At 41.3% G+C, this 15,386-nt stretch overlaps 1 protein-coding gene across 2 annotated transcripts in view; it reads right to left on the reverse strand.

Moving 5' to 3' along the window:
* Positions 1-1,646: 1,646 nt before the first annotated feature.
* The window catches only part of Khdrbs1 (KH RNA binding domain containing, signal transduction associated 1), a 47,604-nt gene continuing 33,864 nt past the window's right edge, over positions 1,647-15,386 (reverse strand). The window contains exons 11-12 of one of the 2 annotated variants that reach the window (XR_013091841.2): positions 4,429-8,109; positions 1,647-1,915 (exon numbers count right to left, since the gene is read on the reverse strand). The gene's annotated coding sequence lies outside the window, so the exon portion shown is untranslated. Of the gene's footprint in view, positions 8,110-15,386 lie in introns of both variants that reach the window. The other variant, XR_013091840.2, reaches the window with a different exon arrangement.

Consider the following 15,386-nt stretch of genomic DNA (forward strand, 5'->3'; position numbering starts at 1 on the left):
CAACTTAAAAAGTATTTTTAAAAAATAAGATCATGCTGGCAATGGTTCCACATGCCTGTAACCTCAGTAATTTGGGAAGTTGAGGAAAATTACAAGTTTGAGGCCACCCTCAGCAGCTTAGCAAGACCCTGATTTGAAATGAGGACTGGAGCTATAGCTCAGAGATAGAGCACCCCTAGATTCAATCCCTTTTTACCAAAAAAATAATAAAATAGTAAGGTCAGTGTAGCTTTTACTATGAATGAGATGGGGAGTCCTTGGAGGGTTTGAACAGACCCCCTCCCATGCTGGGGACTGAATCCAGAGCCTGTCAGGTAAGCACTCTACCACTGAGTAGTGTCTAAACTTCCCGCAGTGTCTAAACTTCCTAGGTTTTCTTTTATTTTTGAGACAGTCTTGGTCTGTTGCCCAGGGCTCAATCAATCCTGCCTTAGCTTCCCAAATAGCTGGGACTATAGGCATGTACCACCACGCCCAGCTTCCATTTTAAAGAACCACTCTGCTCTGTGAAAAAAACTTCAGGGGCACAAGGATGTAAGCAGAGAAATGAAACAGGAGGTTATAACATTGATCTTATTGCAATGAGATTTTGATGCTTTGGACTACCTTGGGTAAGAAGATGAGACATGGTTGGATTTTGGATTTGAAGGTAAAGTCAACAGGACTTGACATCTTGGATAGGAGTTGGGGGAGAAAGTACATTAGTCCTTACCTGGGGGCAGAGGGAAGTTGAGGCTCAAGGAGGAAAAATAAACATCCCTGGGTCACTAAGCAGAGTAGAATCCAGTACTGATATTTTTCTTTCTTTCTCACTCCCCCCACTCCACTATTTACTTACTTATATGCATATGCAGTGCTCAGAATCTAACCCAATGCCTCACATATGCTAAGCAAGTGCACTACCACTGAGCCCCAGCACCAGTCCTTAGTCATTTTTATTTTTTGAGAGAGGGTCCTACAAATTGCTGAGACTGATCTCCAACTTGCAGTCCTCCTGCCAGTCTCCCAAATAGCTGAGATTACAAGTGCATACCATCAAGCCCAGCTGAGATTTTTTTCCAAAGAAATTCTGAAGGAAAAAAAATGGAAAAAAATTCTGATAGAATTGGCCTCTTTAGAAGGTGCTAAATCTGAAATATATCAAATTTCAAACCCTGAGAGCCTAACACAAACTGGCACATAAAGGGCATTCAATTTGGTTTTTTTTTTTTTTTTTTAAAGAGAGAGAGAGAGAGAATTTTTTAATATTTATTTTTTAGTTCTCGGCGGTATGTGGTGCTGAGGATCGAACCTGGGCCTCACGCACACCAGGCGAGCGCGCTACCACTTGAGCCACATCCCCAGCCCCTAAAGGGCATTCAATTTGTATGAGGTTTGCTACATGAAAGTAGTGGCAAATCAGCTCTTGAAAGGAATCCTAGGGCTGGGGTTGTAGCTCAGGGGTAGAGCGGTTGCCTTGCACATGCGAGACCTTGGGTTCAATCCTCAGCACCACATACAAAAAATAAATAAGTGAAATAAAGGTATTTTGTTCAACTACAACTAACAAATAAAAATTTTTTTAAAAGAGAACCTAATTAGTAAAAAAACCAAAACAAAACAAAAATGATTTCAGGAATATTACACAGAAAACCAAAGCCAGACCATTCTTAGTAATACATTTTAATTCATCAGGTCAATATTTCTTAGCATCTACTACATCCTGGGCACTGGCGATACAGAGGTAAATGAGTGGCAATGGGGAGACAGAATAATTGATATATTAGGCAGTATGTACCAAGTTCAGAGGCAGACAGAGGGTGACTTAACTCTGATGGGAGGGAATGAAGACTTCATATGAGATGACATCAGTTTCCTAGATGTGTTTGCTTGTTGTGCTCCTTTCAGGAAGTAATGGCTTGAATCTGGTAATTGCCTATAGGGTTGGTGGTAGGGAAATGTGTTACTGTGAATCTGTTACATAGAAGGTGTTGGGGTTGTGCATAGTAAATACTAATGTTTGCCAATGTCCAGCATCCATTTCTCCTTATTCTGGTAAGAAAACTGATTTTCTCTTGGTGAACTACCTTTCCTTACTCAGTCCATTTGTGGTTTGGTGAGATTGCCTTACCTTGCAGTTCCAGTGGGCAGATTACCCTGAATTGGCAAATCAAAGCATTCCAATATTCCTGCCACCCTAAGCTAGTGACTGGATGACATTGGGGGAAGTGTCAGGCTAAAAGACATACAATCCCAGGATCTATAATTGAACTATTGGGGGAAAATTTTTTATTCCCTCTTGGGATGGATAAGCAAATATGAGATAAACTTGGAGCTCTTGGTGGCTACCTTGCCACTTTTGGAGAAAAACTTAGCTGACAAGGAAACATTATCAAGAAATCACCATCTAGGCTGGAGATACAGCTTGCCCTGCTTGCACAAAGCCCTGGGTTCAATCCCCAGCACCACCACCAAAAAAAAAAAAAAAAAAAAAAAAAAAAAAAAATCACATTCTGGCCAGGGTACAATAGTGCATGCCTATAATCACATCAACTCAGGAGACTGGGGCAAGAGTAAGGCAAGGACTAGGCTAGCCTGGACAATACAGAGTCAAGAAAATAGAGCTGGGGCTGTAGCTCAGTGAGAGTGCCCCTGTGCTCAATCTTCAGAACTGCAACCCACTCACCCCTGGAAAAAGAAAAAAAAAAAATTACAATATATATATAGTGAGGCTGGAGATGTGGCTCAGTGGTGGAATGCTTGCCCAGCGTGAGGCCCTGGGTTCAATCCCCAGCATTGCCTCACTCCCCACAAATAATCACTTTCTAAGGGCATCATTTAAACTTCTGGATCCAACCAAACCTGAAGGCTTATTGGACTTTCCTGTTACAAAAAGTAACAAAAACAAGTTTGGTTACCTGATAACTGCAACTGAAATAATTTAATATATTAATCCCCATATCTACCAGAAACATCTAGAGATTTGGTCTTTTCATATCTGCCTCCTATAGAGTCCCTAGAAAAAAATAATCATATGATGGCAGGATATTGGTTAGCCTCTTGTCCTCCAGATCTGTAACTGCATCTCTGCTGCTTTGTGACCTTAAAGCCCTCATATCCCCTCTCTGAGCCTCTATTTCCTGAGTAACTTGTTCTCTATTGGATCTCCCAGGAGTCTTGAGTCTTTGAGGAAATGCCACTGGCTCCAGGGCAATCCTGTGTCCTTTTCCTTGGTCATGTTATTCTGGGGCCAAGGCACAAAGCTGGCTCGTCTGTCCACTAGATAGTAATTTTCAACCTGGACTATGCAGACAGCTGGTGGTAGATAGAGGAGATGCTGAAACCACAGGAGAAAACACCACAGCTTTCTGGAAGTAGTTTTGTCCAATGGAAAAGGCATTTTCACTATTAAAATGTAGTTGTTGGGGGCTGGAGTTGTGGCTCAGTGGTCGAGTGTTTGCCTAGCATATATGAGGCACAGGGTTCGATTTTCAGCACCATATATAAATAAATAAAATAAAGGTATATCAACAACTAAAAATATATTTTTAAAAATGTAGTTATTAGGTTAGGGTTGTGGTTCAGTGGTAAAGCACTTGCCTAGCATGTGTGAGGCCCTGGGTTCAATCCTCAGCACTACACAAACTAAATGAATAAAACAAAGATATTATGTCCATCTACAACTAAAAATATTTCTTAAAACTCTAGTTATTAAGAACATCTTATCTGGAGCCAGATTTATATGGAGTAAAATCACAGCCTCACCACCTACTGGCTGTATGACTTTAGGAAGTTACTTAACTTCCCTATGCCTGTTTTCTCAATATAAAGTGAGGATAGAGTTATTACCTACACTGTTTGCAATTATGACGAGGATCAAGTTAGTCTGTTTAAAGTGTATAGAATAGTACCTGGTGCCAAGTAAGTGATACTTATAGTTATTATCAAATCATGTATTATATATGATTGAAGGCTTTGGATAATGTTACCTGCAGTTCTATCCCAGACTGTCAGGGATTTGCTCTCTCACTTTTTCATGCCAGTAAGAATACTTACATCTCATTTTCAATATAGAAACCTACAAGAAATTCTAGACGTCTTCATGTTCTTTCAAATTCTTGGGTCATCATTTTCACTCCATGCATACATTAGTCCTCCCATATAACCTTCCACCTCAGGGCCACCTACACCTAGTACTCACCTAAATATCCCCTGTTTGAAAACAATAAACCATAGGGTTTTGATAGCTAACGTAATTGCAAGTGTGAAGGTAATGAAGATAAAGCATGAACAAAGGTGCAAGGTGGGCTATGTTCCAGGAATGAGTTCATCTTCCCTTAAAAAAACTGAAGATGAGGTTGAAAAAGTAGGTTCAGTTCAGATCACTTGAGGATCTTGAATGCTATATAGGTAGTAAGGAACTTGGACTTACATTCCAAACAGACTTACTTTATAATCTGTTTCATCTGTAAGATTCTGATAATTCCTCTTCATTGTTGTGAGAATTACTGATGGAGATAAGTACATGGGAGAGAAATCCTGTATGAGAAACAGTGACCCATCAGGAGATAAGTACATGGGAGAGAAATCCTGTATGAGAAACAGTGACCCATCAGGAGGTGGAGAGGATTTTTTTAAACATTTATTTATTTATTCATCTATCTATCTATCTTTAGAGCAAACCATCCCACTTCTAAGAATGGCCTGAAATTCAGTCTCACACTGGTATTTTATTCTCCTGCAAGGCACATCTTAACCACCAGAGAGCGCCCAATACAAAGAAATCAGAGCTCTCAAATCAGAGCACAGGAAATTAAGCTGGGCATCTTTGGGCAGGATATGAGAATCTTGGAGCTCCTCAATGGTAGGGGTGAGGCATGCTGCACAACCTAGAGTTTGGTCATATAAGAGAAGGGGGGCTGGGGTTGTGGCTTAGCGGTGTGAGGCCCTGGGTTCAACCCTCAGCACCACATAAAAATAAATATTGTCTCCCACTACAACTAAAAATAAATAAATAAATCTCTAGAGGACTAGGGATATATCTTAGTGGTACAGTGCTTGCCTGACATGCATGAGGCCCTGGGTTTGACTCCTAGCACCACACACACACACACACACAAAAAAAAATGGTTCAGTAAGACTAATCAACCATTCTTATAGGAGAAAAAAAAAAAAAAAAAAAAAACAATCTAGGAAGGTGGAAGAGTAGGGAAAGGAACCAGGTTATTTGGGAGCTTGCCTCCATCACCATCAAGACCCATCAACTCTGCCTCCAAGCCACTAGACCAAATTTCTTGGAATACTGTCAGGCCAGCTAGTTTAGCTAGACCTGGGAAACTAGATGGGACTGCAGTGTGAGGGAAGGGGAAAGGAAGAGTGAGGGTCATCTCTTGAGTCTTTAGAGTGGTATCTACGTGGCATCAGACCTTAGCCTCTAGGTCCATCAGAAAAGATGATGTGATCTAGTTCCTTCAGGATATTTTCAAATCCTTTTTTACCTTGTCTTTCCACTTATCTGCATAAAAACAAGGGACTTTTTTTTTTTTTCTATTATAAATGTCAAAATAAAGGCCTAAAGAAATGTGAACAATTTACCTAAAATCACAGCACAGTTGGATCTTGTGTTCAATAAGAACAGCTCGAGGAGCCCAAGTAAGGAAAGGTAGGCAAAACAGCTTTCAGAATGGTAAGCACTTGCTCCTGGCCAGGCCTCATACAGGACTCTTCTAGGTTCAGCTCTGCTTCCAGACTCCAGGCTGCCGGCCCCACCTCCACACTTCTACCACTCCCTGAGAGCCCATCACCCTGGCAACAGCCAGAGAAAGGTCTAAAATATTTATGGCTCAGAACAGTCCAGAGGCTAGGGGAAGGTTGATGTCATCCTTCTCCACTTGCAGAGTGACCGACATGTAGGGTTGCTGGGTCGGTGGACCAAACCCACCAATTCAGAGTACTTAAAGGAAGATCCCTAGGGACCAAATGGAAGGAGGGTAGAGGGTGTGTGCTACAGGTGACAGGACTGCCAAGACCTACTGGGCAGGAATAGAGCAGGAAGGATGTGTTGAGCAGTGTTATGTTTAGACCTCACGCTAAGCATTTCAAACATACTTCATTTGCTTCTTAGACCTTCTTCAGTAGAAAGGGATTGTTATCCTACTTTTAAGGAGTAAACAGGCCTGAAAAATACAGGGATTCGGGGTCTAGATCTGTTTTGCCCTGTTAAGCTTTCCAATAAAACTTGGTGTCCTTCAAATAAAAATCTTAAACCTAGGGGTGGAGGGGTATGCCTGCAGAGGGTCCTCACCTAATGCAGACTTCTCAATGACCCACTATCTGTAACTAGGATGCCATCTGGCTCCCTCCCCACTGCAACTCCTCCCTTGTCTGGTGAACTGAAAGGACTATGGCCACAAAGTAAGGCCTAAGAGACTAAGAAGCCAAGGAAAGTACAGCCTCAACGGCCAGTCTTGGACTGATAATCACTAATGCAGAGTGACAAATTTTTTCATCTAGGACTTTCTTAGTTTTAGCTCGGAAAGTCCCATATCTCGGAAACCTGACAGTTTCAAAGCACTTGTAGCTGTCTGATGAAGCTTTTTCTAACCTTAGCCAGTTATTTATTCTTTTTAAGCCTCAATTCCCTGTGTAAGAAACAGTGCATACAAATGTTTGACATAGCTGGGCATGGTGGTATTCACCTGTAATACCAGCAACTTGGGAGGCTGGGTCAGGAGGATCACAAATTCCAGGCCAACCTTAGCAACTCAGTAAAAACTTTTTCCAAAATAAAAAAAAAGGCTGGGGATGTGCCTCAGTCATAAAGTACCCCTGGATTCAATCTTTGGTACCCCCCCCCAAAAGGTATAGTTAGCTACTATTTATAGTAATCAACAATGAAGACAAGCAGGTTCAGACATTCAACAGCTTGTCCAATGTAAATCAACTGACTTCAAGGTCCCTTTCCACTACACCTTCGAAGAATGAATCCAAGCTCATTAAAATATCCTCAGACATACTTAAAATGCAGACAGTCTTCCTCCTTAAACCCAGTCCTAGCTCTTGGTTCCTTTGTTAGGATAAATAACCTGAAGGTCTTAGGGAAGAGTGCAGCACTGGAGGTCCCTAATCTCTCAAGAAGCTCTGTAGGGGCTGGGGATGTGGTTCAAGCGGTAGTGCGCTCGCCTAGCATGTGTGCTGCCAGGGTTCGATCCTCAGCACCACATACCAACAAAGATGTTGTGTCCGCCGAGAACTAAAAAATAAATATTAAAAAAATTCTCTCTTAAAAAAAAAAAAAAAAAAAAAGAAGCTCTGTAAATCTCAGCTAGGCCTAGGACCCAGGAAATCAGAAGCCTTTCAAAAGCTGACTTCCCCTTCAAGAGAAAATGTTAAGGCAAACCATTTGGCCCAGTATAGCTCTAGAAGGGGGGCTTAGGTCCTTTCCCAAAGCTAAGAGAAGCTACCAGAGTGGGACCATTTATCACTTGACTAAACCTTTACTGAGCTCCTCAGGGGCAAATACCGGTTGGAAAATAGAATACAGATGTAAAGTAGAAAAGCCCTACCTTTCAAGAGCTTTTTTGAACAAGTAATAAACAATAAGAGAAAAACAGGCTCAGCAAGTAAATGAACCTCTGCATTTGGTTTTCCCTTAGCCCATTACTGAGGAGATGAGGACTGCTCTCTGGAAGTATCCAAGGGCTCTGATGCTGACAGCCACCAAAGAATTTCTGTATGGTGTGAGGAATAGGAAGTGAAAGTAGGGTGTTCCAGTCAGTTCTGTGACAGATTTAGGGGAAGCAGACTGGGAATGGCATAGTGGGAGGTGCCAGTCTACTGATCTGGAGGGCCATGCTAGGGACATTGTTAGTTCCACTCTTTTAAAAGTCTTGAGCAGATAGAACTGATAATATCACAGTCCCCTACTGCCCTGAGGATTCCATTCTGAGTCTAAGAACTCTTAAAGGATGATCCTGGCTGGTTTTCTGTGGTTAATTCAGACAGATCAAGAGGTGGAGTGAGACAGAACTGTTGATCTCCTCTCCATGGTTTCTTTGTGCTCAGCAAATGCCCCAGGCCAGCCTTTGAACAACAGGTAGTTCTCTCCTGGTTACTGGAGTTCTCTGATAGCTGCAAAGAAACAAAGTGGAAATTAAGAAACATGATGCCTAGAGGACAGGAAAGGCAACAGAATACAACATACTTAGTATGGCAATATGTAAAACAGTGGCTGTGTAACCAATGTGATTATGCAATCTGTATACGGGGTAAAAATGGGAGTTCATAAACCACTTGAAACAAATGTGTGAAAAATGATATGTCAAGAACTATGTAATGTTTTGAACAACCAATAATAAAAATTAAAAAAAAAAAAAAAAAAAAAGAAAGAAAGAAACATGATGCCGCCTTACCAAGGGGTTTCCCAGCCTCCCATCTGGCTAGGCCACCTTCCTTCAGTACACAGATTTCTAGGTATGCAGATGAGTGGAAAAACAGCAATCCATAGCCTATTAGCTGTCTCTTTACTCTTAGGTAATAAAAAATGGAGTCCCACACTCTATACCTCCCATCCTTGGCCATGCCTGAGTAGAGCGACCCAGGGAAGAATGAAACTGAACCTTTGGGGCCTTAACTATAGGAGAGACACATCCTAAGGCTGAGGCATAGGAAAGGGGTCTCTGATCTCATACTAAAGCCTATAGCAGTGCTTCTCCTTTTTAAAAAGACATTTATCCCCCTGACCCCAGTCAGTAACCCGGAACCTTAATTTTCAATATTATCCTATTACAAGTCTTCCTCCCAACCCTGCAGTGCTGAGATTAAACCCAGGACCTGGCACATAAATACTGGGGACTGAACTCAGGGCAGCACTGAGTTACACCTCCAGTCCTACCTACAGGCCTTTCTCATTTTTTTGCCCTCACCTAATAAGGTTTCCTATAGAGATGTATTATCAGGAAGTGAAGTTTAAAATCAGAAATCTGAGCCGGAGGTATGGCTCAGCAGTAAAGCACTGGCTTACCTTGCTGGCGACCCTAGATTTGATCGCCAGCACCACACACAAAAATAATTAATAATAATAAAAAAATCAAAACAAATCTGGAGTTGGGGATAGCTCAGGTGGTAGAGTGCTTGCCTTGCATGCACAAGGCCCTGGGTTCAATCCCCAGCACCACAAAAACCAACCAACTAACCAAACAAAACCCAGAAATCTAATGTTATTCTCCACCAGTCACTAATTTAATGGTCTTCAGTGATCCCCCCAGAATAAGGTATAGTTTTCTACTTCACCTTAAACCTGCTGCAGTTTACCCTCTGCTTAGATAATGTGCTCCATGTCCTTTCCCCAAACCCTCTCCCAAGCCCTCTGCCTAGCTAAGCCTTCCTTTTGTATCAGTTTAAACACTATTTGCCCAAGGAAAACCCTAGTTAAGTTGTATACCCTCAAAGCATCCTATCCTTTTCTTTTTAGAACTTGTCATAATCAAAATTAGCTATGTAACTAATGAGTTATCTGTTTAGCATCTGTCTCCCCAAATATTCTGTTAAGCCAGGACCATTTTATGTTGTTTACGCTCCACCAAATCTCCAGAGCCTAGCACACAGTAGGTGTAATAGTCAATATATTTTAAAAAATAAATAGGACTGGGGATATGGCTCAAGTGATAACGCGCTCGCCTGGCATGCGCGAGGCGCTGGGTTTGATCCTCAGCACCACATTTAAAAAATAAGTAAATAAATAAAGATGTTGTGTCCACCAAAAACTAAAAAATAAATATTAAAAAAATAATAATAAAATAAATAAATAAAAGAACAAAAGTGACCATTTGTACTGATTTCTGGAGACAAGTTTATGAAGAATTCTATCAGACCACATGGTATTTCTTTTTCCTTTCTTTTGGCTGTGCTAGGTCTATCATTGAGCTATACCCTCAGGCTTTCTTTCTTTTTCAAAGGCAGATGAAGAATTTGTTTCCCACATTCCAACACAAAAAGCTGAGATGGGGAGCACCCACCTCTAAAGCTGCTGGAGTCATAAGACACCAGAGAAGAATTACCCTGAGTCAATCTGTTCCCAAACTCTTCTATCTCAAGTTCTTATCCAATACCGTGCATGGTACCTGGTGGAAAGTGATTGGCTGCCCTGAATTAGACCAAGCCAGGCTCCAGAGGCAGACAAGGGAAAAGCCCTTCTTCACATCTTAATGCAGTATTAAGATCAGAAATAGTAGCCAAATTTCTGGACATGTGTGCTATTTAGCTGATTAATTTGGGCTAATACCCTGGTTAGGCCTCACACTATCTAGAAACATCAATTTTTTTTTTTTCCCCAGGAGTCCAACTGCCCCTCCAAAGCCTCCTTGAAGCATGAATCTGCCTATATCTAGGTGGGGGAGGCACAGGGCTAGCCTGTGCCCCTGCCTGAAATGCACCCAAAACCAATCAGCACAGTATGGGAATGTGGACACCCACTGCTCAGCAGATCTAGCATCTTTGGTCAAGGAGTGCTGAGAAACTGAGGATCAATCACATGCCTATGAAATTTCAATTCTTTTCCAGATACAAGTCTTCTTTCAGAGGAGAGATGGTTAGGTGAATACTAAATGAGAATGTTCACTGGGCACCAAAGTCCCAGAACAAATGATAAGAGTAGAGGACTCCAGCTCAGGGGCTGGAAAATTGATTCCAGGTGTCAGTGAACATTTCTGCTCTGTATTCCCCCAACAAAAGGATTTAGTCTGTAGCTTGAGTGTAGCCTTCTTGGGAGCTCAGGGCAGCAATCAGGCCAAAGTAAGACTACAGCGCAATGCCCACCATAAAGCCTTTATTTCTAAGGGGCTTAGAAGAGACAGGCCTATTTCCTAGGCCAGGAAACAAAAGAGTGGGTAGTTAGGCAGTTTGGTGTACTTTTTCCCCTCCCCCTAACAGCTGCTATCTCAGATAGCGGTTTCCAGCCTGCCTGTTCAATGCTATTAAATATTCATCAAATGTATGCTAGCTTTAAACATGCAATGACTATTAATCTGAAGAACAGGAGGTACGTGTGGATCTACAAAGACAGAAGGGGAAGACTCACAAGGATTAATCTTTTACCTTCAGGAATCTGGAAAACAAGTCAGGAGCACCCATCCTATACATATACACCAAGATCAGGAACTACTTTCAGTGTAAGCTGATCTTCTGGCTACTCTAGTTACAGAGGAGACTAGGAGGCAGCAAAACAGGAGTGGGAAGACTTGGGTCTGAACTCCAACTTTATGACACATAAGTTTCCAACTCTACATACCAGGTTTAATCCTCACCTCTTAGTGTTATTTTAAAGAATTAAATGAGATGCTGTATATGATATCCCTAGCACAGAGTCAACACAGAATTTAAGGCTTAAAATAGAGGCAGAGACCTCATCCATTCATGACTTGAAGAGAATGGTAATGTACCAAAGCTTTCTTCTATCAGTGGGTCAGAACCCTGAATATTGGTATCTGATTCACAGATCGAGTGAAAGGTATAGGATGTGAGGAGACTACATTAACAAATGGCAAAACCCTAATATCTCGTCAAATAGCCCAATACCTGGATGGAGAGAAGATTCTGTCTTGAGAAAGGCAGGAACCAAAGACCTTCACGCAAGAGGGAAGCAGGAGGAAGTCAAGGGAGATGATCCCCTTTACCCTACCACAAAGGAACGATGCCATTAAAGTGGCAGAAAGCTTCTCTTTTACTTCTATTTCCTACCTTGCTGGCACAGTGACAAACAGAGATGTGGTTCAAGCCCCTCCTTGTATTTCTTAAGGCGTTAAACAGTTCCCTAAACTTCAGCTTTACAAAAGCAACATTGGGGTTGTGGCTCAGCAGCAGAGCGCTCGCCTAGTATGAGCAAGGCCCTGGATTTGATCCTCAGCACCACATAAAAACAAATAAATAAAATAAAGGTATATTAAAAAAAAAATACTAACCTATTTTTCTAGCCTATACATATAGCTAGTATTTATCACATGCTTATTACATGTTATGCTAAATGTTAGTTGCATTAACTCACTCAATCTTTACAACTGTACTGTTTCGTAAATGGTATCTATATTTTATAGATAATAAAACAGATACTTAGGGAGGCTAACACACATAAGATCCTCAAAACTAGCTTTGGAGGAGGTAGAATTTAAAATTTGTCTATTTAAAGCCATAATAAAATGGTATGGTATTTGTTTCAGTGTGGCAAATTCTTAATTATCAGGGCTCAGTTGGTAGAGTACTTGCCTTGCATGCACAAGGCCGAGTTCAATCCTCAGCACCACAAAAAAAATCTAAATTATCCTTTAAGACGGAACTTAAATGTTACTCTTTTTCTTTCCTTTTTTGGTACTTAGGATTGAATACAGAGGCACTTTACCACAGAGCCATATCCCGCCCTTTCAGAGACAGGGTTTCACTAAGCTGCTAAGGTTGGCTTTGAATGTGCAATCCTCCTGCCTCAGCCTCCTGAGCTGCTGGGATTACAAGTGTGCACTGCACTTGGCTGTCACCTTCTTTCTCTGGCATTCCCTAAGCCTGTCTCCTACAGGTCTCTGGTATTCAGTGCAGCAGCAGAACACCATCATCTACTACTGTAACAATGGAGAATTTTCTCCCATTAAACTGTTTCTTGAGGATAAGGACTACAAATTGGATGCAGAAATGTGACTCAGCATAGCCAGCATAAGGCCTAAGTGGTCTCAGCAAATGTTCACTGTAATAATATTCCTGCATAGGAAGTCGTCTTCCAGGACACAGAATGACAAAAAATGTTCCCTAAGACGGTTCTGGCTTGGCAGTTGGAACTTCTAAATTCCATTACATGGTTGAAATTGATCACAGAACCCAAAATCAGACTGCCTGAAAATGAATCTCAGTTCTGCTATATAACAGCTGTGCAGTCTTTGATAATTAACTTTTTTTAGACCTCAGTTTCATTATGTATAAAAAATAGAATAATATTTACTTCACTGGTAGAGAAAATAAATAAACATTAGAATTGACAAAATGTAATAGTAACTAGACTTTTTTTCCAGGATGCATCTCACATTTGCTGTGAAAAGAAATCATGTTAGTTTAATTGGAAGTGTTTTTCCTTTGCAGCACTTAATGATTCATCTAAAAACAAATATCCTTTACAGTTAATGAAATAAGGTATTATTTTATAGAAGCAGCATGCTTTCAGAACAGAGAATGAACTCTGGTATACAGAGAATGGTATACAGTAATATTAATATGCTCCTCTCCCAATTTGCTATGCAACCAATGTAAATTACTGAATCTCTCCTAGAATCATCTGCCTCACTTGTAAAAGTGACACACACAGTAGGCATTCAAACCAAGTTCTCTTTTCCCTTAGCCAGGCAAAGTTACCTATCTTCCCTTTCTTACATTCCCCTTCTTTTAAATGAGGAAAAGATCAGCAAATGGGACAGACTCAAAAGTAGTAAAATGAAGAAAAAAATTTAAATTACTTACTACTAGCATAGACAGCAAACAGTAGCCTCTGTACGTTCACACAAAGAACAACAGTATATCAAAAGAAGGAGCTCATTGCTGCCTTATGCATTCTAACTAAGAAATGATCTTTGGGCAAAGCCTTGGAGGACACAGAACTTCAAAATTGTGAGTCAAGCCAGGCACAGTGGTGCATGCCTGTAATTCCAGCTTCTACGGAGCCCGAAGCATGAGGATTTCAAACTCCAAAGCAGCCTGGGCAACTTGGAGACCCTCAGTCTCAAAACAAAAAGGGATGGGGATGTAATTCAGTGGTAGAGGGCTTGCCTAGCAAATGCAGGGCAGGGCCCCGGATTCAATCAAACAAACCTGAGCCAAACATCTACCACCACCTCTATCCCCCATCCCCCTTCTGCCCCTGGTTCAGGAGCATTTTGCATAAGCATAGACAAGAGGCCAGCTGGGTCCCAACTCAAAGGCTGTTATTCCTGAAACAAAAAACAATCTAGAGTCTATTCCATCACTGGTGGCCAAAAAGCCCTAAAAGCTGCAGATGCACTTCATTCTTAGCCTGAGGCAGAGGGTGGCAACTGGGGGGAAAGAAAACAAAAGTGGAAAAACTCTGAGGCTATTTGATAACTGCTTTATCCCTAGGTAAGGAAAGATGAGTGTTCCTTCAGCATTAAGTGTCATTGCTATGAGTCTGCTGGCTCTATGGAAACAGGGCGAGTGAGGGTTGATAGTGGGAGATAGATATGCTGGAGCTAAGTTTCTGAGCTTCTAGAACTATATGTGGCCACGCATAATACTAGAACAGTTTCATTCCCACTTTTAACAGCCTACAGTATAATGCACAGGACATGCTTTGCAGTCACCCATACAGGGATCAAATCTCAGCTCTACCACTCATAGCCAGTCTCAGAGTGATGCCAAAGCTAGCCAATCATCTAATATTTATTATTTAGCAGCTATCATGTGTCAGAAATTGTATTAGTCAACCATTTTTAGTAGTACTTACTTCAAAAGGAAAATCTATAGATGTCTTGTGCTTTTAATTGGAGACAGGGTCCAATTAAGTTGCTGAGGCTGACCTCAAATTTCCAATTCTCTTGCTCCAACCTATTGGGATTATAAGCATGTGCTACCATACCAAACTAGACCCATAGGTCTAAGGTCAACTGATAATTTTGTTTTTTGTTTATTCACTCCTGAGGACTGAAATAGGGGCACCTTGCCACTGAACTACATTCACAACCCTTTTTATTTTTTGAGACAGAGTCCTGTTTAGTTGCCCAGACTCATCATGGATTTGTAATTTTCCTGCCTCACCCTTCTAAGTTGCTGGAATTATATGCGTATGCCACTATGTCCAGCTTGGTCAATTGATTTTATTTATTTACTGATACTAGGGATTGAACCTAGGGGAACTTAACCACTGAGCAACATCCTTAGCCCTTTTTGAGACAGCCTTGCTAAGTTGCTTAGGGCCTCGATAAATTGCTGAGACTGTCCTTGAATTTTCAATTATCTTGCCTCAGACTGCCGAGCTGCTGGGATAACAGGTATATGCCACTGCACCAGCTGATCACCGATTTTTGACAAGGACATCCATTCAATGTTGGAAGATTAATTTTAAAAAAATATTTATTTTTTAGTTGGACACAGTATCTTTTATTTATTTATTTTTATGTGGTACGGAGGATAGAACCCAGGGCCTTGCACATGCTAGGCGAGCGCTCAACTGCTGAGCCACAACCCCAGCCCCAAGACTAATTTTTTCAACATCCAGATATTCACAACAGAAGAATCTGAACCCCCACCAAAGAAAAACGGCAACAATAAGAAACCCTTACAATTCAATCATAAATAAAACAGACAAGGGCTGGGATTGTAGCTCAGTGATAGAGCACTTGCCTAACATGTAAGGCACTGCATTC

The sequence above is a fragment of the Callospermophilus lateralis genome, chromosome 7 (genome assembly GCF_048772815.1).
Source record: "Callospermophilus lateralis isolate mCalLat2 chromosome 7, mCalLat2.hap1, whole genome shotgun sequence".
Classification (NCBI taxonomy): domain Eukaryota; kingdom Metazoa; phylum Chordata; class Mammalia; order Rodentia; family Sciuridae; genus Callospermophilus; species Callospermophilus lateralis.